At 43.5% G+C, this 26760-nt stretch overlaps 1 protein-coding gene across 2 annotated transcripts in view; it reads left to right on the forward strand.

Annotated features, from left to right (window-relative positions):
• Window positions 1-26760, forward strand: part of AGBL4 (AGBL carboxypeptidase 4) — a 950709-nt gene that overhangs the window by 861451 nt on the left and 62498 nt on the right. The gene's annotated exons all lie outside the window — the stretch shown is intronic.

The following is a 26760-nucleotide window of genomic DNA, read 5'->3' on the forward strand; positions in this document are numbered from 1 at the left end:
TGCTCAATCAAATAACCAGTGCCCATACTTCAAGCTTGGGTGTGTTATTTCATTTTGTCATTCTATCTTGGTAGCTTTTGAAATTTCCACAGGTTTAGAAACATTGCAGAGGGAGAAAGATTAGCTGTGATTGCCTATTTACCTCTCCACTGCATTTTGGAAGTTGGGGAAGGTTTACAGCTTTAAGGTAGCGAGGGGGAAATGTTCATATGAGACATAATTCTTCACCATCCATGCATATGTGCACACTGTGTGGGAATAAGAGCGAGAAACAGGGAGCAGGGAAAGTAATTCTTAATCATTTGGGGTTTTCTGGTTTGGCTTCTCCACTGAAAGTGAAATTTGGGGGAAGGAGGGGAATGAATATATTAAGGTCACTTATCAGACTTGAGCATTTGGAATACAAGCTCTTTTTTGCCCGGTAAGGTTAACTGTTTCCAGGGAATAGCTTCTTGCACCATACACGCATGTGGTATATCTTGCTACTGAGGAAAAATTTGTCATTACTGTTGGGTTTAGGTATTTATTTTCTTATATTGGTATTTTGGTGTTTTAAGAACATGTGCCTTAGTTTCACCTTTAATTTTCCTCCTCACTTAGTACTCATTGTACTGACAACTGCTTATTTATCTTCCTTATTTATCAAGAACAGTTTTTGCAGTGAGGAATGGGAAGAGTCCATATACAAATGAGATCATGACTCCCTTGAATACGTTTTTCTTCATGACTTGTAGGTCATGCTGGCTTAGTTTCCCTTTCCGTAAAGATTTTTGTTTCGTGCTTCACGTTACAGAGGTTTCAGATGTGAGGTCTAACAATCTCTATTTGCTTGGCTTGCCTTCTGCAGACAGAGCTACATCGTTCTCATTTCACTCGTGACCATCAGCAGCTAGAGCACAGAAAACAGGCCCCAGATCACAGAGATCTTTGTTGGTGGTGATGTACGGAAAGCTGAAGCAGCAGCTTGATTTCTACAGTTATGGTTTCACCTAGCTGAGTGAAAAAGGAGGAGAAGCTGGTTTTGACTAGCCTGGCAGACAGCAAGCAGGGAAGGCTCTTTGCCCATGTAGTATGCTCCATTGGCATTTTGCCCTGGTAGGTTTTATTATTTCTTTTTCAATGGAGGGATTCTATCAAGAGTGCTGCTTATGACAGCTCTTCCTCATGTGTGCAGTTTCCTAGTTAAAGAAAGAAATGGAGCTGCTTGGAGCAGTCTCCAGGCTGGTCTGCTCTAACACAGGAGTGGCTGGATTTATACACATCCTATCCTGGCAGGGGAGAAGTTTCATATCACCGAAGTGCCTGTGACCAAAAGTAAAACAATTGCTGAACGTTCCAATTTAGCCTGAACAGCTCTTCCAAGCTATTTGCAAGTCAGTGATTAATTAATGCTCAGATTTTTTAATGGACCTGAACCAAAGACACAGCCAGTCAGTGCATATTGGCCTCCAAGGACAGGCTTGCTTCTATTAACTATCTAGCTACGTGCAGGCAGCAAGTCAAGCAAATAAATGAGGAAAATACAGTGAGCCCAAAACCCGTGAACTGTTAGGGCAAGTATTCAGGAAATCTGCCTTCAAAGATTTATTTCTTAGGACTTTGTTCATTCCACTGTAATGTTATTGGGTTGTGGGGGTTTTCGTTTTGTTTTGTTTTTAATAGAAACAGAATCAGGGAGGCTGGAATTGTTCAAAGCTTCTGGTGTTGGATTAAGAAGTGCAGACTGAGACTCAGGCTCAAATTCAGGGAATCCATGGCTCAGAAAAGAGACTACAAAGCAGACCACAGCCTGCATTCAGAAACTAGCCATACTGGCTCCATGTAGATACCAAAACAAATGAGGATCTCCAGGTTCTACAAAAATATTAATTTAACCTAATGTTGTTCCTGTTGACAGGTGAGAAAACTGAACAAACTCTGAATAGTCTTCTGTGGCATGTAATTCTACTCGTCAGCTTCTTTCCTTTACAGCATTCATGGCAAATAAGATCATAGTACTACCCCCTTTCATGCCATTATATAAGTGGATTAGGTTGGTTGGTTGGGTTTTTTTAAATCTCTTCATGTTCCTCAGGGTTTATGTGCTAACTCTATGATCTATACAAACCTCTATGTGAGCCTGTAATGGATATATTTCTACGCTGGGTAAGATTATGCATTTTGTTCAGACTTGTGTGACTGAAACATACTTTGTAATTATTGAGATAAATGGATACCTTACATGCATGAAAATGGGAGAAAGACTTTCAGTCTGATAAGTGTCATTTGAATTCTGGCATTGTTAGTGTGGACAGTAACTTCTTTTCAATAAGAAAAGCAAGAAAATTAAAAAAAAAAAAAAAGAAGGGAAGGTATCATTAAAAGTGGAAATCTGCTCCAAATTACTCCAGTTAGCATGACTTGAATGTATTCTTCTAAATGAAATACCTGAAGATTCAGAATTTAGAGGATTACACCTGGTATGTTCTATAAAACTAAATTTGCCCCTAAGTCTGCACTATTTAAATGAAATCCAGGAGTGAAGGATCTTCCATCAGTCTGTGCAGGTGTTATATGTTTGAGACATATATGGCGGGGTAACAGCATCCTGTGGAGTGTTGAATTTCTGGCCTCTTCTAACATAAAGAGTCAACATGGTTGCATGAATGTCTTGGGCCTCAATTAGTATTATGTCAGTAACGGTTACTGCTGGAGTGTCTCTTGTATTTTCATCCTGCAAACAAAGCCCTGCATCAGGTGTAACTTCCTGAACATCCTGTTATACATTCCTTCAGAGGCATGTGCGTGTGCTTGGTAGGTCTGTGTCTAACTGATATGTACCTGGTGTACGAGAAACATTAGGGATGTGTTCTATAAGCCTGGCTCTGCAGAATACCCTATGATAACATGTGCTATAGATAACAGTGAATGGACTCTGTTTCGAGGCATAATAAGAGGATTGTAGGCTTGTCGGTTAGTTGCCTGGAAGTGGACAGAGAAATGTTTAAAACCCTTCTCACACGCGCACACAGTTGGTGGTAACTGATTAAAAAGGCGGCACAGCAACAGTTTGCTCAGCACCAGGTGAAGAAGCTTTAAAATGAGCTGATATGCTTCCATTAAATACCATGTTTTACTAGGCATTTACAGGGCTTATGACACAAGGCATGTAAACTGCTCTGTAACATTCACCACCAGCAGCTCAACTGCTGAGCTGGCTAGATACACACCAGCCTCATAGCTGGGCAGGGAACAAGGGATAAAAGAAGGGGAGGAAGGATGAATCCCCAGCTGTAGGACTCTGAGTGCTGCTCTGATAGCACACCCGGAATTGCTTGCTGCTACAGCTGCTGATCAGCAGCCATCACAACCTGACCTGAGAGTGGCCAGTAAAGGAGTCTCACATCAACAGTTTTAAAAACTATGGGTTCATTTTTGAGAGTGTTTGAACTGGATCCCTGCTGCACAGCAAGCAACCCAGAAGAGAGCATAAAAGGTTTTATTCTTCCAAAGACTAGCCATGAGGTAGGAAGATAGAAATGATGGAGACTAAGCAAGAACTGGTATGACTGTAGTCTGGTAGCTGTAGGGGAAAAGAATTGTCAAGATGGGTAGGCACCACAATTGTCAGTCTGTCCATGGCTTTTTTGTGTATTTTAATCTTAATTCTAAGCGTCTTCCAGGTGAGGAAGGCCCTCATCCAAAGATGGGCCTTTAGTCATCCTCAACTGAGAAATTATCTCAATACTTTAAAACAGTATAGCTGAACCAACTTGCAAAGATATCATTCAGTATTTTCCATTCAATTTATATGTTGAATTGGAAGCTTTGCATTCCTTAAGCAGGGTGTAGTTGCACTACTGAACTCTCTCTCTTGTTTATGGACATAAAAAATGTATTTATGTGGCTACAGCCATAGAATGAAAGTTTGGATTGACTGGACTGTCTTCAGGTGCCTAACAGGAGCTTGCATCTTGGACTCTTGGCACAGCTGGGACCACTATGTTCACTCTTATTCTTCACTTCAAGCAGAACATCAGCTTGCTTCTTGACTGGGGACTTGAGAAGTTAAATCCCCTGAAGGAAACAGTCATTTGCTTATATCCAGATTCCTTTTAAAGAGCACTTGGATCTCAGTAAATGCCTGTCCTGGGGAAAAGAAATCTGTATGCGAACTACAATTCCAGTAAAAGCATCTATAACTTTTAGAGCTTCATGGACCTGCCAGTCCTCTAGGGCAAATGTACTATTTTAGGCTTTTTTACATTTCTTTTTTTGGCAACTGCTTGTCTTGATCCTCCTAGCTCTGTTAGTGATATCCTTAAGAGAAGATCCTCATGAGCCAGATTATGGCCCCAGGTTCATTCCCACCCAGTAAAGGCAACATTACTAGCAAAAGCCAAAGAGGTATGAAAGGCTGTGCTGATAAAGCTGAGGGAGCTCTGCAGAGGTTATCCAGTGTGGCTTATGTTTGAACTTGAGTTACAGCTTGTGCCAGGATGATTTCAAAGTAAATTGGGCACATATTCAGGTAAAGACCTCCAGAGGTCTGCATCTTCATCCTTCTTCTGCTAAGATCCTAGAAACAGGCTCCTTTCTGTATGCTGCAAAAAGTGGCCTTAATCCTAATCGTGCAGATTTTCCTGAGAGTGACCTCCTTGCACATCATCTCTCCAGTATTTGGTTATTTCTCAGTACCATGTTTTGGGCTGTCTTTGAGGAAAGAAAACAAAATTCTCTTTCAACTCCCCAGTCTGTGTGAAAGTGTCAAGGTTTACAGCCACAATTTCAAATGCTCTTAATATTACTGGAAGCATAGAGTTAAATTATAGAGTTGTAAAGTTACTTTATAGTGATAATGCTGTCAAGCATCAATATCTCTGCCCCAGGGCACCATGGAAACTCAGTTAATGATATAAGAAGCTGATATTTTTCAGGGTTGCAGCTGTTGGCTCATACCCAGAAGGAATCTGTGTGTTTGTTCATATCGGGTATATACAGGGGGACCTGCTGAAAGAAAATTAAGAAACAGTGAAAATCTGTTTAATGAAGTGCGGTGGAATGAAAGTGCAAAGCAGTATATGGTGTTGCAGTATTAACACCTCTTTCCCTCACAGAGTTCAACACAGCGGATGGTGCTGTAGAAAAATACTTATTTTACTGTAAGAGAGGGTGTTTTTTTGGGGAAGAGTCTATATTTGTATGTAGATTTGTTCATCTAGTTGCTTGTAGCACTGACTGCATCAATCTATGCAGACACCGTCTGGGAGTGTCAGTAAAGAAATGGAAATTAAGGCAAGTGACTACAGTCAACTTAGGAATATCTATAATTTTTGTAATGGATTTCTTAGCATCTGTATCCCCAAGTGCTTTGATAGCCTCAGATGAAAGATGCTACAAAAGTGAAAAGTGTTATTATAAAGGTGTTTTTTCTTTTAAAGAAAGATTCCCCCCCCCCCCCCCCCCCCCCCCAAAATATAGAATATCAGTCTTGGAAGGAATCTTCAAAGTATTTCCTGGGGATTTAACCATATGATTCCAGTTACCTTTTGGCTAGGGGCCAGGTATCAAATACCACGCATGTGAGTGGGGAAATGATCTTGCAGGTAACTGCTGCAGTAAGAGTGGTCTTGAGTAACTGGTTCGTTTCTCCATGTGACACGGTGCTTTGCACGCTGCCTCTTTGGTAAGCATTTGCGTGCCTTTCTGTGGGGAAGGAGGGAGAGCAGGTCAGACTCAGGGGCCTGTTTTAAGTAGAAATGAAAGGCAGTTTGTAAGATGAGGATCTAGTCTTGAGGGGAATGCAGCATCAGAGGTACTGAGAGCCTACCTGTCCTATTAGAGTTTAAGGCACAAGTTAGACTAAGCACCATGGTTTGCTCCAGAGTTGTGTTGTCCTGAGCATTGTAAAGGAGGATGCCATGAAGGTGTAGATTAATTTCCTCCTCCTTGTGCACACAGCTTTCTTTCCCAGGGATACTAAGGTACAGGGAAGAGAAGAGCTGGCTGTTGCAGGACCAGAATGTAAGCAGAGTGCATATCCAGACCCACAGAAGTGCTCTCAAGTCAGTTTTAGACATAAATGCAGGAGCTTGTCTTCTTTGAAGAGCAGAAAGACTGTGCTGTAGCTGTGAGCCTGGACTAGGGAATTTGCACAGGTTGACTTGAGAGCCGTCAATATTTACAACCTTATTTGGGAACAGGGACCTTGTGGACAGTGGGAGCATAAGTGCCTTACTGAGACACATGTGCAAATATCATCCCTGCTTCCCGCCAGCTGTCTTCAACTCAGAGCTGGCGGAGAATGTGCTCTTTGGCCTAGGTAGGGCTGTATCCAGTGACACAGGAAGACTGATCCTTATAAGCCAGCCAAGATGAGGAAGCCCAGCTCTAAAAATGATCTTACAGCCTATGCAGCCTTTGGGGTTTCTGTTGAGATGCTGCATGCTAACTGGTGCCAAACTGTCACTGAGGTTTTACTGATTGAAATCCTCATTGGTGCTTTCCATTCGAGCTATCAATGACTTACAGTTGCTATCAGGCCAGCTAAATCAGTGGCCTGTAAACACAGAACTCTCTAATTCAAAATGGTTTTGATGGTGGTATAAAAAAATCATAAAACTTGCCAGTTAATAATAAAAATGGTTACATTTTTCTGTTAGTATTTCTTTTGCGCACAGCAGAAAACAACTTAGACCAAGCACAAGTTATGCTTTCACTGAATGGTTGGAAGATGAAGTTTGATTACATGAGTGATTGCAGAGTTGTGGCTAATATAAACAAGGGGAGAAGTTCCCTCCAGGCACTACTATCCCTCTTAGAACTTGCTTTCAAGGTTTTGAACATCTCTCTTATGAACTGTCTTTTCTATAAACTTGTATTTTTCCTTTGTCTTATAGGCAACTTAGTAAACCTAAGCATATGGAACTGATAGTGAGGCTCTTGGGTGCTCAGAACACCATACAAATGCTATTAGACTCATAGTTAAAATAATTCTTTGGTAAATGTTAAATTCCTATTAGTAACACTTGCTAAACTTAAGTGCAAAGGAAAGGGCAAGGCTGCTCTGAAAGGCAACGGAGAGCAGGGCTTAAAAGATATTAACAATTTGTTGGAAATGTCTGAGGGGAGTGGTTAATATGACTAAAGAGTCATATCTGTGGGTTGAAGATTTAGGTTGGGAGAGGGCTTCAGCCAGTGCTGTGCTTTGGAGCTTTCCCAAATGTCAATGGGAATTAAGAGAAAAAAAGCCATTCAGAATGAGGCGTTTTTCAAAAAGCAATAAACAGAAAAATTGCAGTGTCTTTGTGATAGGTCTCTGCTTTTCTGCCAGCCTGTAGTGGTGTTTGTGTGTCTCCGTGTTTGTCATCTTTTCTCTTCTTCTCTGTCTCTCTTCACTTCTGGCTGAGTCTTCTCCCCTGTGCCTGCCTGTCTTGTGTCTGTATCCTCACCACCTTGTTTGCAGTTTTAGGTCGTTATCCCTACCCTGTGCCTTTCTGTCATCTCATCTGATCTTTTGCAGGTGGTGTTTCATTAATCAGACACACCCAGTCTCTGCTTTTTGTTCACTTTGTGCTGTCTTTGACCTAAACTATTCCTTTTTTGTTTTATATTTTGCCACCTAAAGGCTCAGCAGGGCTTATTGGTGATTAAAGGGAATTCTAGGGTGGGAGCAGAAATTATTTTTAACTACTACTTCTTTAGTCCCAAATACCAACATGATGAAAGGGAATCAGAGACTTCTTTTAGGAAACTCGGCAAAGAAATTAGTGTCTTTCTGTCTGTATGTCTCTCTCAGCTGCTTGACCAATTGCAACTGAATTTGACAGTGATAAAGGTCTCAGAGATATTACATTCCTATGAGTTTCATGAGAAATAGCTGGCTGACTGAGTAGAGAGACCAAAATTAATTTCTCCAGTAGGGACAGCTGCATCTCTATTGTAAGAAACCAGAGGACAGTAAGCATGGAAGTCACAGGAAACAGATCCCACGTCTCCTTGCCTTCCTGGGTATGTCACTGGTGAGTAGAGACCTCACTTCACTTTCCTTTTCTTTACAAACTTTACCCCTAACACCTCTGTAAACCTTAACAAAGGATATCTCATGGTATCCTGAAAAGCAGATTGCATCTTCTCCATCAAGCCACTGTTGAAAGAGGCCAGAAACCTGACAAGCACAGTTCACAGGTGAAGAGAATACCCATTCAAGCCAAGGCCAATACATGCCCACCTCAAGCCAACAGTGCTTCTTGTCACCTAGAGGTGAAACTTTGTCTAGGGTTCAGATCAACAAAGTCCGAACATGTGTCAGGCAGAAATTAAAAATAATCTGCAGCTTTCTTCTAGTGTTCAGAACCCTTTGTGTTTCCGTAACAGCAGGATGGGTCTTATTCTCCCATGTCTCATCTCTTAATGGAAGAACAGCCAAATCAGCTCAGATCAAAAACAGTCTTCTGCAGTGTCTTGTCTCCGCCAGAAGCCGAAAGCAGATGCCGGAGAAGAATATAATAATAGAATAAGTGTATAACAATACTTCCCCTAAATATTCTTCCAGCTTCCAGCAATTAGTGGTTTGGGGATCCCAGAGCCAGAGATGCTGATTATGTCTGTAGTAGCACTCAATGGATTTGTCTCCCATGAACCTGTACACATTTTTAGCATCCACAGCATTCCTTGCTAGGGATTCCCACAGCTTAACAATGTCTTGTTTGTTTTAAGCCTACCACCTGCAATCTTTATTTTGTGATTCCTAATTGTAACACTGGAAGCAGCATTGATCTCCATCTGCTTTCCCCATGGCACTTATATCAGCCACCTTTTTTTCACGTTTGAAGTCTCCTAGCCTACCTAGTTATTTGCTGTCTATCCTGTACACCATACTAGCAGATTAGAATCATTCCTTCATTTCTAGAGTTGGTATATCATCTTATACTTTCTTCCTAGGTATACACAACTGTATGAGTTGCCAAGTAATGGAGAATCAACTCCAGTGACTCTAATGGCAGAGTCTGTATTTGCTGTGCATCATGACTTTTACTTGCGCTCAGGATAAATCCCGCCCTGGTCACACAAGCAGCAGGTATAAGCACCAAAATGAGAGATACGGCTTTCAGTTTGAGAGTACACACTGTAATCATCATGTGTTCAGTTCCTCACGCACTTAACAGTCTATGTGTGTTCTGCTGTACTCTTTCCCAAAACTTAGGAGGGATTCAAAGCTTGTTAAATTAACTGAATTTCTGTTCAGCATAGGCTGGAGTTTGGCCATCTGGCTAAAAGAGTCTAGGAACCAACTCCTGATGGAGGAATATATGGGTTTTGAAAATTGCAACACCCCAAATACGTTGCTTTCTGTCATTATGATTGGCATGCATCACTCTTCCTCAGCAAGCTAACTTCTGGATAACATGCTCCTGCAGTCAGGTTGCATTTATGATATCCCAGGCCAGTTATTTCTTTCACTAAAATTAAGCAATCCTTATTAAACCAGCAACTGGCATCTAGTGACACAAAAGACCAAATGATAGGTGACAATCTATTCATCTTTTCTTCATCAGCCAGTCCCTCAAGAAATCCAGTCTGTAGGTTAACTACTGAAGACCTCTCATGTAGTGAAGAGGGAGTGGAGTGTCACGTGTAGCAAAAGCTTACATTGGACTGGTTTCTGCAGAGACTTGGCTGGAGCAGTGTTGGAGGACATGTGCAAAGTGAGATTTCTTTCCACCGTATCAATACATGACAAATCTCATGCTTCCTTTCAATAAATCCTTAAACAGGCTGTTCAAGTGGAACATAGCTGGTTTAATCAAGGGAGGGGATGGAAACGGCTCAGAGGATCCAGTCATCTTCCTGGTGACTTTCTAGAGGAGAGGCAGCTGGACTGCTAACACTCCTACATGGTGAAGCCAGGACTGCACAGTTTTGACAGCCTGAGGGGAGAGAGTCTACAGTACTTCGATCCCATTATTCTTGTTTTCGAGCCTTTTCATCTTGCAGTTTCTGTGGATTTCTTCAAGGTCTGGTAAGTGGCTGGTTCTGTTGGCATAATATAGCTTCAGGCTCCTTGTCTCTTACTGTGTAGCAATAATACCTCCCCTTGAGAAGATGCCCATGACTGTGCCTGTTAGCAGTCTCACAATCTCATATTCTTGCTGTGATACTGTCAAGATTTGAGACTGGGCTGTTTCTGGGCCAACAGGGTTATCATCCTAGTGTCCCTTCTTCCTTACTTAATGATTCCTCTTTGCACCGCATCCCTCACATGTCTGCCAAGTAGAATTTGTTGCATTGACTTTCTTTCCAAAGCCTGCCCGGAAGGACAGCTTTCCTTCAACCAGGACACAGAAAGGGCCTGTGTCTCCAGAACCATCAATATTTTTCTTGAGATGATAAATGAACTGCCAATAAACTGAGGCAGCTGCCAGATCCATCTGAGAAACAGACCTTCAGACCCGATTTATCCGTGCTTGGTTTATTTATGTGTCTGGAAACTTTTGAGATGCAAACAGAGGACTAACCACTCTGAAGCAGCCACTGAGAATTAGATGGTAGAGATAGATGCAGTGGGAGTTTATGGACTGGTTCAGATACACTAGCTATTACTCTGTGCTAGCCTATCTCAAACAAGAAAATGGCTGGAGATTCGTTATAGGGAACACCACAGAAAAGAAAAAAACTCTCAAAGCAAGACTTAAATTCTCCTAGTTGCTATACCATTTGGGGTTTTTTTCCTGCATCTCTTCTGATCTTTCTTGCCTATAATTCAATTTTTGCATAATGTCTGAAATTTGTGTGTCTTCTAAGGAGATGAGGCATGGCTGATCACGCTGTGCCCAGAGGGATGGGACAAGTGTATGTGCTTCAACACGTAAGGTTTGCAGAGAGACCAATCTGTTTTTAAACCAGTTGATACAGTTGGAAAAAGCAGCCAGTCTTTGTGTTTAGGGTCCTTTCACTGGGCAGCAGGCGTGTGTGTGTTTCATATACATTCACCCTAAAACTTCTGAGCCTAATTTTTGGTTACAGCCAGAAAGAGTTCTCTACATTTGGGCAGGTTTTATGAAAACAGGCAGCTGAGCAAAGGAAAGAGACTCAACTAACGCCTCTGCTGGGGGAAAGGCTGGAGCGAGTTTAAATGTTATTACACACCAGAGGGTCTGTATGAGGAAGCTGCTGTGAAATGCTCCGGCACAGGGAGAATTTCTGCTGGCACACAACCCGTGTTGCTGCAGAAACCAGGGGTAGGGACTGGGTCTCAGTAGTTGTGCTGTTGGTGGGACAATTACTTTCTGTATGAAAATAGGTCTGGTGTGATGCAGAGCCCGTGTGACCAGGAGCACAAGCTCAAGGTCTTTGCTGGGGGGGGTGGTGGGGAGGAACTCGAGCAAGTCCAAGGCAGCTAAAACAGTGAGGATGAGCACTCTGTGTCAGCTCCTAGGAGGAGAACAGAGGCCCAGCAGCCTGGTGCCTCTTTGCACCTCCGTGTAGCTGTTTCCCAGTGTAAGGCTGGGCCTAATGAAGCGATCTCCCCCTCCCCACCTTGCCTGCCTGCCTGGGTCAGCACCAGGCAGCACGGCTCACGCTTGCCTGTAGTTAAAGTGCCCTCTTCTGGCACGAAACGTTTCATTCCTCAATGGCAGTCGATTGAAGAGAAGTGGATGTTTTTCTGATGCTCGCTGAAATCAAGAACAAAGCAGGTTTTCTCTTCCTTTGCTTCCCCTCTATGTCCCGGGCTGTCCTGGCAGGCAGCAGCGGTCAGAGAAGGAGCCTCCCTGTTGTATCAGCCTGGCTGATATCAGGTCAAAGCATTCCTGTGCGACAGTGCTATGATGAGATTTTGTTTGCATCTGAGGCCATTGAATAAAAATGCTTTTACTCCGTTTTGTCTTTTTTTTCAGCCTTGTCTTTAGCTGGTGTAAATCTGTAGCTATCTTGATTTACACTAGCTGAGAATGCGGTGGCCTTTTCCTGCTTATGTTTTCTGCTCTCTGTTGTATAAATTGTCTCTTGGCTATTCTTGACCTGTTGATGTCAATAGTTTTCACTGTGAATCCCAACGGGATCTAGATTTGACCTCTATTGATTACCAGGGAATGTCTGGTGATGAAATGTGAGGATAGGAGAACGTGCAGCCACTGTCGGAGAAGTTCCCATACTAAGCACTCAGTTGGAAAAGGAAAGTTTTGATACACTTGTTAATGTGAATTCAAGGTTAGCAGTACACAGCACAGCAAATGCATCTGTCTGCAGAGGGATTTAAAATCAGCCTTTAATAAGAAAAAGGAGTTTCCTGCACTGCTTTATCGCATCAGTTACCATCAGAGGCCTTTGCATGTGCTTTGGATTTTTCTCTATATTTAAGGAGCATTTCAAGCCATAATTGATTATAGCTGAATTTGTGTTACAAAGTAGGGAACAGCAGGTCAGGACATTTATGCTATGAGACGAGACTGAGCCTGATTCCCATTTAGATCCTTTATAGCAGAAGGGTAGTGTTTTTTCCCCTGATAACAAGCAGTGTCTCAGCTATTGAGTACAACGCTGTATTAATAATTCTGTACTTATTGTAGGCTCTCTGAATGCAAATCCCTCACACACGAGCTGGATTGGCATAAACCAGTTTACGAAGCACACATACAATTTGTACTGCCCTCCACTGGGTTTATGAGGAGTAAAAAGAACTGGAATCAGGATTGCCAGGTTTTGCAAAGTGCCGAGCTGGAAGTGAAAATCCAGCTTCTCCCTTCAAGGTGAAAAGGACGTAGGAGATTCTGGTGGGTTTGGTCTGCCTGAGGATCTTCCTGCAGTGGTCCCTACTCACTTATATGCGCTTTAAAACTGTCATGTGGTGACACTGGTTTTTTTTCTGGTCATTTCACTATTTGTTAATAAGGTCTCAGGACTGAAGTTCAGTAAATGTGGTTTCTAATCATGTGATTTTACTTCAATTTGGTGCCTGTGTTTCATCTTGCATTCCTTCTCAGTCCTGGGTGCTTAGATGGTATTTAGGCAGAGATGGTCTGTGGCTGAGGGTAAGTACAGCACCCTCGCAGTGTTACCACACCAAAGCCAGGAGCACAGGGACAGGTAAGATCACATGCCAAGAACTGAGATAGGACAAGCTCAGTGTTTTCAAGCCAACAGAAGTTGAGATATTAAATTAGTTAATGTGAACAGACAGCACTGAAGATCATAGACAATACTCAGAATTTACCTTATGACTTTCAAAGTGATTATCCCAAATATGTTAGAAGGATAAAGTGAACATAGCCGTCTTCTAACATTTCACTTTAAGGCTGCTGCTCTGCATAAGAAAAATATATATGAGTGCATGCATACATTAGATATGCATATATACCAGAACTTTTTTCTTTTTTTCTTAAGTATGTTCTCAAGATTCATGAAGGAAATGAATTATGACAGAGAGAGAAACTCGCAGGCCTCTCTTTGTGTGTGGGAGCTCCAAGCCACTACTGCAGTGAACAAAGACGCCCCTCTATCAGTCCTCCGCAGACAGCCCTGGAACTGGAGCAGCCCGGAGTAATGGTGCTGAGAAGTTGGTACGATAACAAGGCAAAGCAAAGTATAGCCTAACAGGATGACAGCACGAGGCAGCAAAAATAGGTGGCTTTTGTATGACTATAATAGCACCACCTGCTTTCAGAACGTTAGTCATTCCGTAAATGTGTCCATTCCAGCGAATATCCTTGAGGGAGCTGACACAGAAATCCATAGAAACAAGGCACTGAATCTGAGCAGAGAAAAGGGAGAAGAGCGGGGACTCGCCAGGCTGAAAGGAGCCTGCTGGTGGGGGGAAGAGGAGCAGCCTGGAAATGTGTGCGTGCATGTGTGGGTGTGTATGGGGTAGCAGAGAAGTACGTATGCTTCTCGAAGGGAAGAATTTGTTTCCTTCTCATCAAACCTCAGCCCCTGCTGCTTTCTTTGATTTTTCTCTAGCAGGGCCAATCTAGGCACTCAGCAATGATAAATAACCCAGTATTACAAGGTGACATGCACAGTGACAGGATAATATGGAGAGAAAGAGAAGAACCCAAAGGGACAGAGTTTCTGTACAATTCATTTGTTTCCCAAGCGTGCTGTGTAGCGCAGGCAGTTTGGGAACCCCGTCCCACTGGCTCCCGCTGCAGCCTGCTGGGGGGTCTTAGGGGAGCCTGACAAACCTCAAACCTTCCTAGCATAAACAGTGTCCCCAAAAACCTGTATTTTTCCAGGTGATCTTTGTTTGCAGTGACCTTGGTAGGATGTTTCAGCCCTGTTTTGATTAAGGGCATTTTGGGACCTCGTGTTTGATCTGTAGTTCAGGGGTAGCTCTGGGTGTCAGGGTACCTGCCATCGGCTGTGAGCTCCGTTGCTGATTCGCCTCGGGCAAGTCACACAATCTTCCTCCCTGCGCTTCCTGATTAGCAGGCTTTCAGCTTTGCGATCGTAACGGGTTTTTTAACGTTGCATTTGTGTGCAATTTCCTGGATTTTGTCAAAGCAAACTGAGAGCAGAAGTGTTGTTGTGCTGACAAGCACAGTACATCAGCAGGGCCGAGCCTTCAGCTTCACCAAGCAGGATGCTGCTGCTTGGGCTAACAGAACAGCAAGTTGTCGTTCTCTGTTGGACCAACATAAGGAAAGAAAAAAGGTACGTTTTGCCAGAGGGTTTCCTGGCCATTTACTGATGACTAGGGATCTTAAGACTTGGTGATCTGAATTCTGTTTGTGGATCTGTAAAGAGCTTGCAGACTCAGTGCCTGTCCTTTCTTCTCCCAGCCTTTTCTCAGATGAAAATGCAGGACAGGAGAAATGGCGTTGTCTAGACGATGACACAGGGCTAGGACACAGTCTAGTGAGATAAAAGGAGAATGGAACAGGCATACAGAGCAAAGTGATTTGCCTAAATCTGAACAACCAGATCTCCTGACTCCTTCACTCTCCCTCCTGTGGCTTCTCCTTAGGAGATGAAGTTGATTGATTGAAATTGCCCTTTTTACTGATTACCATTTTAATAATCTAACCAGTAATGTCAGAAATCCAGCATGAGGGGTGTTTTTTTGTGCAATCTGTTTGTTACTTGCATTTCTATCAGGTGGGCACTGAAATCACACTAGTTGGGTTCTCTTTTTATTTACATTTGGGTTTGTGTTCTTGTCATGCAGGTATAGCATAGCCTTACTGTTGCAGCTGCATTCTTACATGACAGGGGAATATTCTTATTACAAGGAAATGAAAATTAAAAATACACACCACCACCACCCCCCCCAAAAAAAGAAAAACCCACAAAAAAACCAATCTGCAATGATAAATTGATCTCACAGGTCTTGGAGAAAATCTCTTTGTGTATCTGTGCATGCTTCATCTCCTTGGTGATTGTCATCTCGTGTAAAATTCCTGTTTTCTGAGCGTGGGATGGAAACTACCTCTGTCTTCTGCTTTGACACTTGTGTCTCCTCACAGCCCCCTTTGCCCATTCTCAGTTGCTCCTCGTGCCACATCTGACTGTCCTTCAGTGCTGACAGGGAGTCTTTGCCTTGGACTCTTACATGCACTTAACTGACCACCCAGATCCTTCCAGGTTTTAAATAGGTGAATAATAACCCAGCTTCACACCCCATGGTTCTGATTCTTGATGGGTTTTCCCACATGCTGTCAGCCTGCAAATAAATAATACCTGTAAGAAAAAGGGACTAAAATCATCTCGGCTCTTTTTGCTGAAAGCCAAACGGACCAGTGGCTGGAATGCAACAAGAAAGGATATTCCTATTCCCTGCTCATTTGGCTGACAGCATAATCACTCAGAGTAATAAATCTTCATTGGAAACTTAGATGAAAATGGAAGAGGAACGAGAGTGCTTTCAGAGAAGAAGCTGGGAGGGGGCTTGTGTCTCTGTGTAAGCCCAGGCCCGGAGGGAGAGCGAGAGGGCTACAGAAGCTGGGTCCAAAATGGCCCTTCGTGGCCGTGACTGCACCTGGCAGCTTGGCCCTGGCCATCTCCCCAGCCCTGGCCTGTGCGCTCTGTTCCCCCAGCCCCGGGCTGCGAGGAGCAGGGGTTGTGTGTTGGGCCTGTAGTGGTCTTAACACGCAGCTGAGCAGCACGCAGGGGCCTGAATAGGGGCCAGGAATAAATTGTGGAGATCTAGAGCAGCTGGCTACCTGCTGTGCTAGCTCTTTAACCCTTCAGGAGCTAGCGCCTTCCCACAGCCTCAAGAGCAAACAAGGACAAAAAAAAGCAACCAGAGAGCCGAAACATTTTATTTCCCCTACTGGGCCTGCCAATTAACCCTGTCAGGAGCCAGAAAATCACACTGGGCGCATCAACAGAAAATGAGCTGAGGAGGGAGAGTGTTTGAGGAAGGCAGTGCAGAGATCTAATCAGCTCCCCATCTCCCTGGAAGAGCTGAGCTGGAGCGCAGGGACAGTGGGAGAGAGTTTGCAAACACCCCCGTGCTTCGGAAACCGCTGCAGGACAAACAGACGCTGAAGACCAGCTCCTGGTGGGAGTCTGTCTCCAAGATCTATGGCTGCTGTGTGTCCGTTGCGTTGCAAATGCCACTGTTCCTGCCCACCCCCTTGTTGCTCTATTTTCTATGTTGGCTTTGCAATCTGTTTTGGGGGGGGTTGAAGAAGGCTGGAGGGAAGAAGGAGGCAGCAAAGCTTCCCCTCTCCAAGAGCTGAGACTCCCCATCCAGGACTCATCTTGCTCTTGATCTGCTTCGGTGCTTGGGTCTGCGTGTTTTCCCCGCGGTGTTAGGTGAGCTGATTGCCTCTTCCTTTGCTTCAGGTAGTGCAAAGCTTGAGCGGGGCTGAAAATAAGGGTGACTGGATGAGTTGGATGAAGCACCCAGGATGTATTTTATTTGTTCCCCTTTGACAAGCACACCAGGAGGTGTGTAGAGAGCAGAGTCGAGTTGAAAGACAGTGGGCAGAGCGGGGCATGGGGCTCGGTTGCACCCAAAGGGGAGTTTGGTCCGTTCGCTGTGAGAATGATGAACAACTGACTGTACATTGGGGCTGTTTGGTACCTTGGGTGCAAGTCTGTTGAAGTAAGGTGGCTAATTTCCTGCAGCATCAGCCTGCTGTGTTTCTATCAAAATCGGCCCAGTGACACCAAAGATGAAACCTGTCCCACAGTCACCTCTGTAGCCTTTGGATCAACAAAGCACACTGGGCCAAAGCAGAGAGGCAGGAAAAGTGTTTAATTAGCATCGTTTTTAGTCTTTTCTGTAGAAAGCAATCCTTCTTTCCACTTGTTACTTTCTTTGGGAATAAAAATCAGGTGTTGCCCCATCTGCTGTGGGACCTCCTGACTGGCAGAATAGTCCCGCATGTGGTTACGGGTGAGCCCAGACCAGCCCTGCAAACCTGCTCACCTCCCCGGCTTCTCGCCGCTACGCACATACTTCACTGCTCCCTAATCCTCTCATTACAAATTGCTTTTCTAGTGCCTCTTGGGCACCAGTGAGCTGCGAGGGGGTGACACCCAGCACTCTTCCAGCCTCAGCAGAAAAAGATGGCGTGGCTTTGGCTGTGAAGAATAGCACAAATGGAAAAAGAGGGGTCGTTTTGGAGTTGAGTTATACAGAGTTAATATTCTGACTCTCAGGCCATGAAATCGATCTTCCAGGTGAATCTGTGGTCTCTCAAATTCATTTGGGCACAACACGCACCTCAAATGGAACTGGCTGCGGCTTTTGACGTCAGTAAATGCTTTCTTCCCTTCAAAAGAACACAGCTTGGATTTCATCTTGTTTTTACACCTTCACTTCTCCTTGTAAGGCTCATTGTCACCACCAGGTCTGGTGTCATCCAACTGCGGCAGTGAGACCAACACTCTGTGCTGCAGAAATTCCCAGAGCACAACACTCGGCAGCTGCCAAAGCTTTCTGCTGGCACCTGCTCAAGGCGAGAGAGAGAGAGAGAGAGAACTATCACTTTGTCTGCCTCCCTTCATTGCTGACCACCAGGAAACCAGCATAGACAGCGCTTTGCTCCTCTGCTTGAGAGATGTGCAGGTTAGATGAGCGAGGCAGACACCTTGAGCCTTTTTGTCCTTTACGACAACCCATGTCCCCTTTCTCCCATCCCACTTTTTCCCAGTCTGCTGCCCCATATCACCGCTCTCTAGAAGGCTGGCACAGAATAGCATTTTTCTGTGCTTTTCTTCTGCTGTTTCCCACCTGCCAAAGTCCTTCCTTTAAATGGCGTGAATCTAATTATTTTGGGCATGAGAGCTGGTGATGGCTGCATTTGAGCAAACAACAGGATACCTTCAGCAAGGCAGCTCTGAGGAAGATCAGACATTTCTGATGGTTGTGGGGACAACTTTCCTCTCACCAACTTTCTCCACCTGCCTTCATTCCCTTCTGACTCATGGGTGGCTGCTGTCTCCTTGTCTTTCCTCCTAAATTGAGGTGGTAAGAAATGTAATAAATCCCTTCTTTGTAAAAGAAATACTGCAAGTTGAGAATGTCAGCTCTTGTGCCCCTCACTTTTCCAGCTAGCTCAGCTCTGAGCAGCGGAGCAGCCAGTTTGAATGACAAGAGGAGGCATCCTAAGTTCAGATGTTACAAGGTGTGCATGTGGGAGAGTGAATTTAGTGCTTGTAACAGCTCTGCAATGAACAGTACAAAACTGGCTGCAGGTACGGAAAAGGTGCAGTGGAAATGTGCTGATCCTTGTCTATCTGGAGCTGTCTGGGGCCTTTCTCTGAAACTGCCAACAAGGGGGTGGGCATGTTTGTGTATGCGTAGCACTGATTTGGTGGGTGTTGTGCTGGCTTGGGGACCTCATACGGGCACACAGTGTGTGCTTAGTTCCCTGTCAGCAAGGTCATTCTTTCCCCAGTCCTCCACCAAGCAGCAGGAGCAGGTTTGTACCCAGCCTGCAAAGCTGGCCATAACGCCTTCTCCTTCCCCTTTGCAGCAGCAAATTCCCAGGGTGACCTGAGAAAGCCTTCAAGGCCCATATGCTTATTGGTGAGCTGTGCAGCTTCTTGTCCACTGTCTTCCCTTAAACCTGCTGGATCTCTCTTCTCCTCATTCCCCTGCTGCTCACCCCAGGTTATCCCCTGGTCCCCAGGCTAAAGCATGTTTCCAAGATCTGCCTCTGCCATCTCCTCTCTTTTGAATGTTGTCAGGCTCTTAACATCCTTGATTTTTTGAGAGCACAGAGTTCCACAGGTCACCAGTGCATATGGGGAAGCAAGCCCTCCATGCAAGATCAAGGCACACCTGGTCTGGCCTCTCTGTAACAATGCTGTACACTTTGGCAAAGTTTCTGTTTGAACAGATATAAAACAATCGAACTGGGAGGTTTATAATTGCATCACCCAAAAATGGCTTTAAAATTCCTAGATAGAGTATGAAGAAATATTTTGTTATATTTATTTTGTGTTGTATTAGGGAAAAGATCTTTCCCTCCTAGGGAAAGTGGTAGCGATGGTATAAAAATGGGAAATAAACTTTCTTTTCCAGTGCAGAGAATGTAGCCACACCAGGCAGCTGGTATGCAGCAGAAAATTCAGGCAATGAAAATACCCAAACTTGTTTCCATGTCCCACTAGGATGAAATGCACAAAACATAATAAAAGGAAGCATGATTTAACAGTTAAGAGTGAATCAGGTGAAAAAATCTTTCTTCCTGGTGCTGTTTGCAGCACAAGGCAGAATACATGGAGGTTAATTATATTTCAAAATCAGTGTTCTTTAGGGATGGGCCAGTTTATTAGAAGAGGCTGGAATTGTTAAAGACAGATTTTCTATGCATCAAAACAGTTCATAGGAGGCTCAAGACTTGGCTGGTCTGACCTCAGGCAACACTATGCACTTTGATAAAGCTTTTAGTGGCAATAAAGTTTTACTGAATAGTACTAAAGATGAAGCAAACTGGGAGACATAAGGCAGAGGAAACTCTGAAGTATTCACCCAGTTTTTGCAGTCAGGGCATCAAGAACTTCCTGATCCAGAGGATGCATCAGGCCATCATCTGTAATAGCCTCTGATCTATTTGTGAATCCCAATTTAGTATCTAAATATTAGTTACAGCGGTGACTCAAAGATTAGGAAGCTGAAAAGAACATAAAAATGTAAGAAGACACAATGGCTTAAAAGGAAATAAAAGACAATATTTTTCCCCCCGAGCTTCTTCTGTAAGAGAGGTGCAAGAAATTAATTTACAAACAATAAAAGGAACATTATTTCTTGACCTCATATGGAAGATGTACACCCAAGATTTGGAGGGCAGATCTACTGTGATTCCTCCAGTCCTGCACTGGTAATGCAGCATTTCTACCCTTCCTCTGATTCAGAATGCCATTGCATGGATGGAGCCGATACTGATACCGTGATCACTGCCCAGCCACACTTTTGTCCTGGCACAGGCAAATGCCTCCCAGTCTTGGACTACAGCTTTGTGTGGGAATTTTCCAGGTTCTGTGCGCCCTGCAGTAGAGGAATGCACATCCCCTTGTGACTAGATGTGTGACACTGGGTCAAGAAAAAGTTGAGTGATTCACAACATGCAAAGCTTGATTTTTTGAGTATACATTTGGAAATAATTGGGATCTACTTTAGACAGGATAGGGTATAGAAGTGGGGACTCTGTGATAAACTTGTTTATGTTACCGCAAGAATGGTAAACTAGGATGTTAAAATATGTTGGTTAATTAATGGTAAAGTACAATCCCTGTCATTCATCCATTTCCTTTTTTCTGGTGTGTGCTTCCTTATTGCTTTGTGATTGAATTGTGTTAAGGAAAATATCTTTCCATGCCTCTTTGGATGCTGCGAGGCATGCTTTTGTGCAAATCCTCTTAATTGCTTTGTAAATTTTGGGGAGTAGAAACCTCTGATAGAGGAAGGGGGAGATTTGTACCATTCTGCGTGTTCTGTGGTCCAGAGGTATCTAGTTTAGGGTAAGAAATACAATGCCTTCTTGGCTGTTATGCTAAAGGAGATGACATTCATAAAAAGGTTCAAAATGGAGTTCAACTACACAATAATAACACCTTGACAGCGTTGCAAGCATTTAACTTAGAGCAGCTAATATAATATTCTAACACATTGTCGGTGATTGAAAGACTACCCAAAAAAAGGGCAGGTAAGGCGTTCTCACTACGTAGATAAGTGTTCTGTGTATTCTTGGTGTGATGCAATGTGCATTGAAGTCAGGAACAAAATTACGATAAACTGAACATTGAAAGAGCAAACATTTGTGAAGATTAGATCCTAAATCTGTACTGACTAAACCTGCTTTGTATTGTCCCTGAAAGTTGTATAAGCTCAGGGAAGAAGACAGGAGTGCCTCTGAATTCCTTTTTTGTCCATTTTATGATTGCTTGCTCTGAACCGAGGGGAAAAAAATGAAACACGTTTCCTTGACTACGGCACTTGTGATGTCATCTGTGTTGTATTTTTTATTCCCTCCCTTTTAGGTTCCTTTCTGAACTCGTCCTTATCTGCTCTCCCTTTACAGCCTACAGTAGTCCTATATGTTTTCCTACTGCTCATTTCACTATTACAGTGTGTATCACTTTGTTGTATCTAGGTCAGTCACTTCTCACACCCTGTGTAAAGTATTTGTCAAAGTATTGTGCAGTCTGGTTTGAATATCTTAATTGAACAATAGCATTCCAAAGGGTCAGCTTCTATTGCTTTTTATAAAGCTGGAGGACAGTCTGGGAAGTTTTGTTTTTAAATTAAGTTTATTCTGCTTCCTTTTCAATTTTTGGCTTGATATCTCTAGCCTGCCCTGTGCTGCAATGTGATCAGTTGGCTATGCTGGAGTGTTAGAACCTGCGTGACAGTTCTTCTGCAAAATTGACTTCTTACTCCCTCATCTGCTAACAGCTTTCAAGTCCTGATTGTTTGGAAGAAGCCATCCTTGCACACATTTGGTTATGAGGCATTGGAATCAATCTTGAGGTAATGGCCAAGTTTCCCTAAAAACATCTTCTCTCAAAGGCTTGGTTTTCATTTTGGAACTCATCGTGTTTGTACTCGAGGACTGTTAGTGTAACATAGGACTGAAATTTCTAAGCGACCTAGAAAGCATTCATTACCAGAAGTAACCCTATCCCCTTTCCATCTGTCTCATGCAAAGGTTACTGAATTCACCTATATCAAGGTCCTGCCTATGCTCAGGCTTTGCAGAGTATTAGCTATGCAGGTTTTTTGCCAGCTAAAGACTTTGCTGTAAAGATGTAGTAATAGATGCAGGTCCATTTTGTTGCTTTTTGTGGATTATCTCTAAGCAACCTGAATGCTGCTGGTTTTTTTTGTTCACCTTGATTCCTTTCTTAGCTTAAAAATGAATTACATGGCTGTAACACCTGGCCTTTGTGAGAAAAGGCTGCTGTCTTCCTGCTGTAGCCATTTCAGCCTCCTCTTGCTGAAGTCCAAGGCAATTCCCATTTTGTCCTGAGATCTTGCAAATAAATTGTATTGCTTTTGCATTTGTCAACATTAAGAGTTATTTGCTGCACCTTGCCCAAATTACCTAGCAAATCTAAGGACTCTGTAGAATTTCTTTGCTTGCTTTTTTTCTTTCCTCTCCATGTCCACTTCCCCAATTTTGTGTTGTCAGCAGGCTTAACCAGTTTTAGTGAGCTTCTCTAAGCCATTTATATAAATTAGGCTTAGCAGGGGTTCCAAGGATCGTGTGGCGATGAACATTACTTTGCATTTGTTGACTTTAATTTTCTTTTGCCGTATGTTGACCCAGTTCTAGAGTAGATCTAAATTGTTGGATATTTCTTGGCTGCTTTTCTCACGTCCATTATATGGCCCCACTGGCAACTGCAGGAACTCTGAAAACGACCTCACTTGAAGTCATTTACACAACCTAAAACTAGAGCAGGAAGGGGCATATTCACTGACCTAATTCAGTGGGTCTCATCATTTAGGTCTCTTAATTAACGATGACTCTGTTTTGCTGTTCTGTAGCCTGATCACTATCTGTTCTCATTTGCTACGCTAACTCCTTGCAAAATTTTTGCTGAATTTGCAGCTTTCCGTGGAGTATTTAGCCAAGCTGCCTAAATAAGCCACAATAAATTCTATGATGTATACCTTACTCTTTGATTTACTCCCCTCTCCTTCCAAGCCAAGAAATCTCTTAAAAGTTTTTGTCATCACTTCTCAACCTTAAAAGATTAAAGCACTTGGATGGAGATCAGAAGCCCGTACTTGTCTTCAAGCTACTTACAGTGACTTAGTAGTAGCAAGAAATACTTTACACCATACTCTCTAGGATCCTGTGTGCAGATCTATCTCTCAAGGACAAGCCCTCTGTGGTGGCAGCAGCCCATGCTACACATAGTCACTGGGTCCTCTGAAAGCCTCTCTAGACTGGGAAGAGCTCACAACCCATCCTTTCACCTCATCTGGTCTCTGAACAGGTTCAAGAAGGCTACAGCAATCTTGTCACAAACCAACCTCTGCCTTTCACATCCTGCCCAAAAGGAGAAAGATGATCATTAAAACGATTTCATTTAGGGCTCATTTACCCCGTTGTTTGCAACACGTGCTGTGGTGCTTATGTCTGCTCCAAGGCTGTATCTAGCAGAGCTCCCAGGAGAGAGAACATCATGGATGTGCCCCCAGGTCTGCTGTAAATTTGACTGAGTTGATCGTGTCTCTTTTTTTTTTTACAGCTTGTCCAGGACTTTTAATGCTTTAACTTAATAAGAATGGACTGGTCCCATGCTCTCAGCTTCAGGGCCTTTACTCACTATCAGTTTGGAGCAGCTGCATTTATTTGCTTCTGGGTTTAGGGGAGAGAAAACCCCTCTTGGAGGTCTCCATGGGATTTAATATTTCCATGTAAATTGTATCTGAGGGCACTGTTTGGCCCAGTAATTTTAAGGACAGTGTGCTGAAATGAGGCCTGTGTGATGTTTTCAGAAAGACATGTAGGATAGTACAGCATCTTTCCATCTTGCCTCCCTGTTCCAGCCGTTGAGCAAGCAGGAGATTGGAGCAAGTGAGCTTCCTGCTTTTTCACAGTCACACCATTTTCTAGCCTGTGGATGCCACAGAATTCAGCTATTGTTTGCTAGCCTGCCATATCTCCAGTAAGGATTTGTAATCTGCACACAGCTCAAGTAAAGCAAAGTAAGAATGCTGCAGCATGTGTTTTGCTGCAGTGTTGGAATAAACACCATGGAATTATGACTTTGTCCATCCAGCACCTGAAAACTAGAATCTTATTCTTATTCTTCCAGGCAAAATAGTTCACATAGGTTCATTGCCTTCTCCAAGGCACCTCCAGACAGGAAAGGCAGACTGCCTGCCTTCGTCCTATGTCCCCTGAAACTGGGGTTCCAGTGAGACAATCAGCTTGTTTCATTTCTCAAGGGAAAGGACAGCTGGGGCTGTATTTCAATACATCAGGAGCCTCTTGAAAAGGTGAGGCCCTTTCTGTTAGTGCTGTAATGGAAGCGAAGCCTAAAGAGAAGAAATGTGACCATTTCAGGGGCACAAAGTCATCACATTTCTGCTGTTACATTCTGGGAACAAAAATAGCAGGGACAGGTCCCAGCTGCCGGCCACAGTGTGTTTGAAAAGGTTATCAAGACATTATAGCATGTAAACAGCAGAGCTATTAGCTCTGAGCTGTGAAAAGTTTCTAACCTTCACCGCGAAAACCTTAAATTATTTTTGAAGTGTTAATGAAAGTCAGCTCTCCAAAGATGGATGTGGAGCATGGAATTGCATTAGACAAATGGCAGTAACATTTTAATAGTTATTGCTTTGAAAGCCCCCCTCTGAGAGGATTCAAGGGGGTTGGAGACCAGGCACTTTCATGAGCCTCTTTTTCAGGGGGGTAAACAATGTGTGGTTTAAATTGAGCTATTTAGCAAAGCACACAGGCACTGTGGGTTTGTTTAGCATGTGTTTGGGACCCTGTTCTTACCTCCTTCAAACTCTTGGAAGCGTTTAGTGGCTCAAGGATGTTTAACGTGGCTTTAAAGCTAGCATTACAGGCTTGGCTCCGGTGTGGACCAAGGGAGCCTGAGTCTGGCCCTGCAGGTGTTGATAAGGAGGTGTCGGCAGCCCTGTTATGGAGCTGCCTCTGGGATGAGTGCCCCTCTGGGCACCCACCACAGGCAGAGCTTGGGTGCCATCCAAGCTGGTTAGCAAACTCCCACCCAGTTCAGCAAGGTCAGTTTTCTCCTGTGTCTTTATTTTCTGTGCCGCTGCACAGATATGAAGGGCATGTACTACTGCATGGTACTTATCTATGTGTATGTCTTTTGTGCAATTGTATATAATTCAATTACTTAATTGCTAATTGACTCTAATAGACACTCCAAGAGAACGGCTACGCAGGGCGTGCCCTTCATCCTCAAGCGCCTGCCTCAGATGCCCCCTTTCCACTGCAGACGCAGCCAGACTTTAACACTACCACATCACCCCTCGTCTGCCTCAAACAGCACAAAATGCTGTCTGGATCACAGGTACTCAGCAGGCAACGCTTAGGTTGGGAGAGAGGAGCCTCTAAAGATCTTGACCTGTTACAGTGGTTCTCTCCCACCTCAGTCCTATCTTGCCTGCGTGCGTGTATTTTTACGATTTAGTTTATTAGGCCTTTTGATCCCATGAGGAACTTTTACAAATGCTTCATTTGGGACACAGGGGTATAGTGAGTACATAATTCTCTGCAGCATTGGAGCCAGGGAGGGCACAGTAGTTTTGCTGTGTTGTGCCTTGGAGTACCTGGTAATGTTTCATGTTAGAAGAAGATCAGGAAAAGGGGTAAATGTGCAGACTCTGGCTGTATTTAAACACTATGAGCAGAGATGGATTTTAGCCGAGTCCACTGCACTGAGCAGCACCAAATCTTGGTGAGGTTCTCATCTCATCCTTTGGGCTCCTTCTCTGAGATTATTTGGTGCTTTTGCTTCCCTTACCCATTTTTGCGGGTAGAGCCAATTTTATATAAAAACCTTATCTTTCTATTTTTATTGTCAGGTCAGATATTTCCCCTCTCCCTCCCCTTTTTGCAACAAGGGGGAAAAACAACCCTTTCACCAGCTCCATAACCATTTCATGCATAATAACGTTTTAGGCTTTTATTACTCTGTTGAGACAAAGCAGGCTCTGATGAATTTCAATTCAGCACAGAATCGACCATGCTACAGTATCTAGTCATACAGAGAAGAAAACCTCTCTCCAATTCTGGAACAGGTTGAAAGACCAGCAACTGTGATTATAATACTAGAGTCAATAAAGCTTAAAGCTCTGTCTGGCTTCCCCACTAAGGAAGGTGAAACAAAATCTTCCTACCTCCCACAAATCAATTTTAAAGCCATTGCACGGTGATGACGTTCATCGGCATTCTCATTGCATACAACGTGGACTCATTTTTGTGCTGAGTGTGTTCAGTTAAAGGGACCCTGGAAGCCCAGGCAGGTTTTGTAAATGAGTTAATTTCTGCACTGCATTTTCTCCTAATTCTTGCCTCAATATTTTTGAACTTTTACACTTATGCTTTCCTCTTTTTTTTTTTTTTTTAAATTATCTTCTGTTTCCCTGTGCAGGCAAGAAAAGCTCAAAGTACAAGGAACGCACCAGTGAAGCTGGAATCTAGCATTGCCAGGTGTATTTGGGAGTCTTAAATTTTTTGAGTCTATTTTTAGGTCTGCATACAGTTGCATTATTAAGCTTTTCTCTCCAGCTGTGAAGCCTACAATTGCATTTTTAAATGAATGCTGGGGAAACCTCAAATAATCCTATGGCTCCCAGAGCCTAGAAAATACCGTAGACCTGAAAAAAAT

This window comes from Balearica regulorum, chromosome 8, assembly GCF_011004875.1.
Source record: "Balearica regulorum gibbericeps isolate bBalReg1 chromosome 8, bBalReg1.pri, whole genome shotgun sequence".
Taxonomy (NCBI): domain Eukaryota; kingdom Metazoa; phylum Chordata; class Aves; order Gruiformes; family Gruidae; genus Balearica; species Balearica regulorum.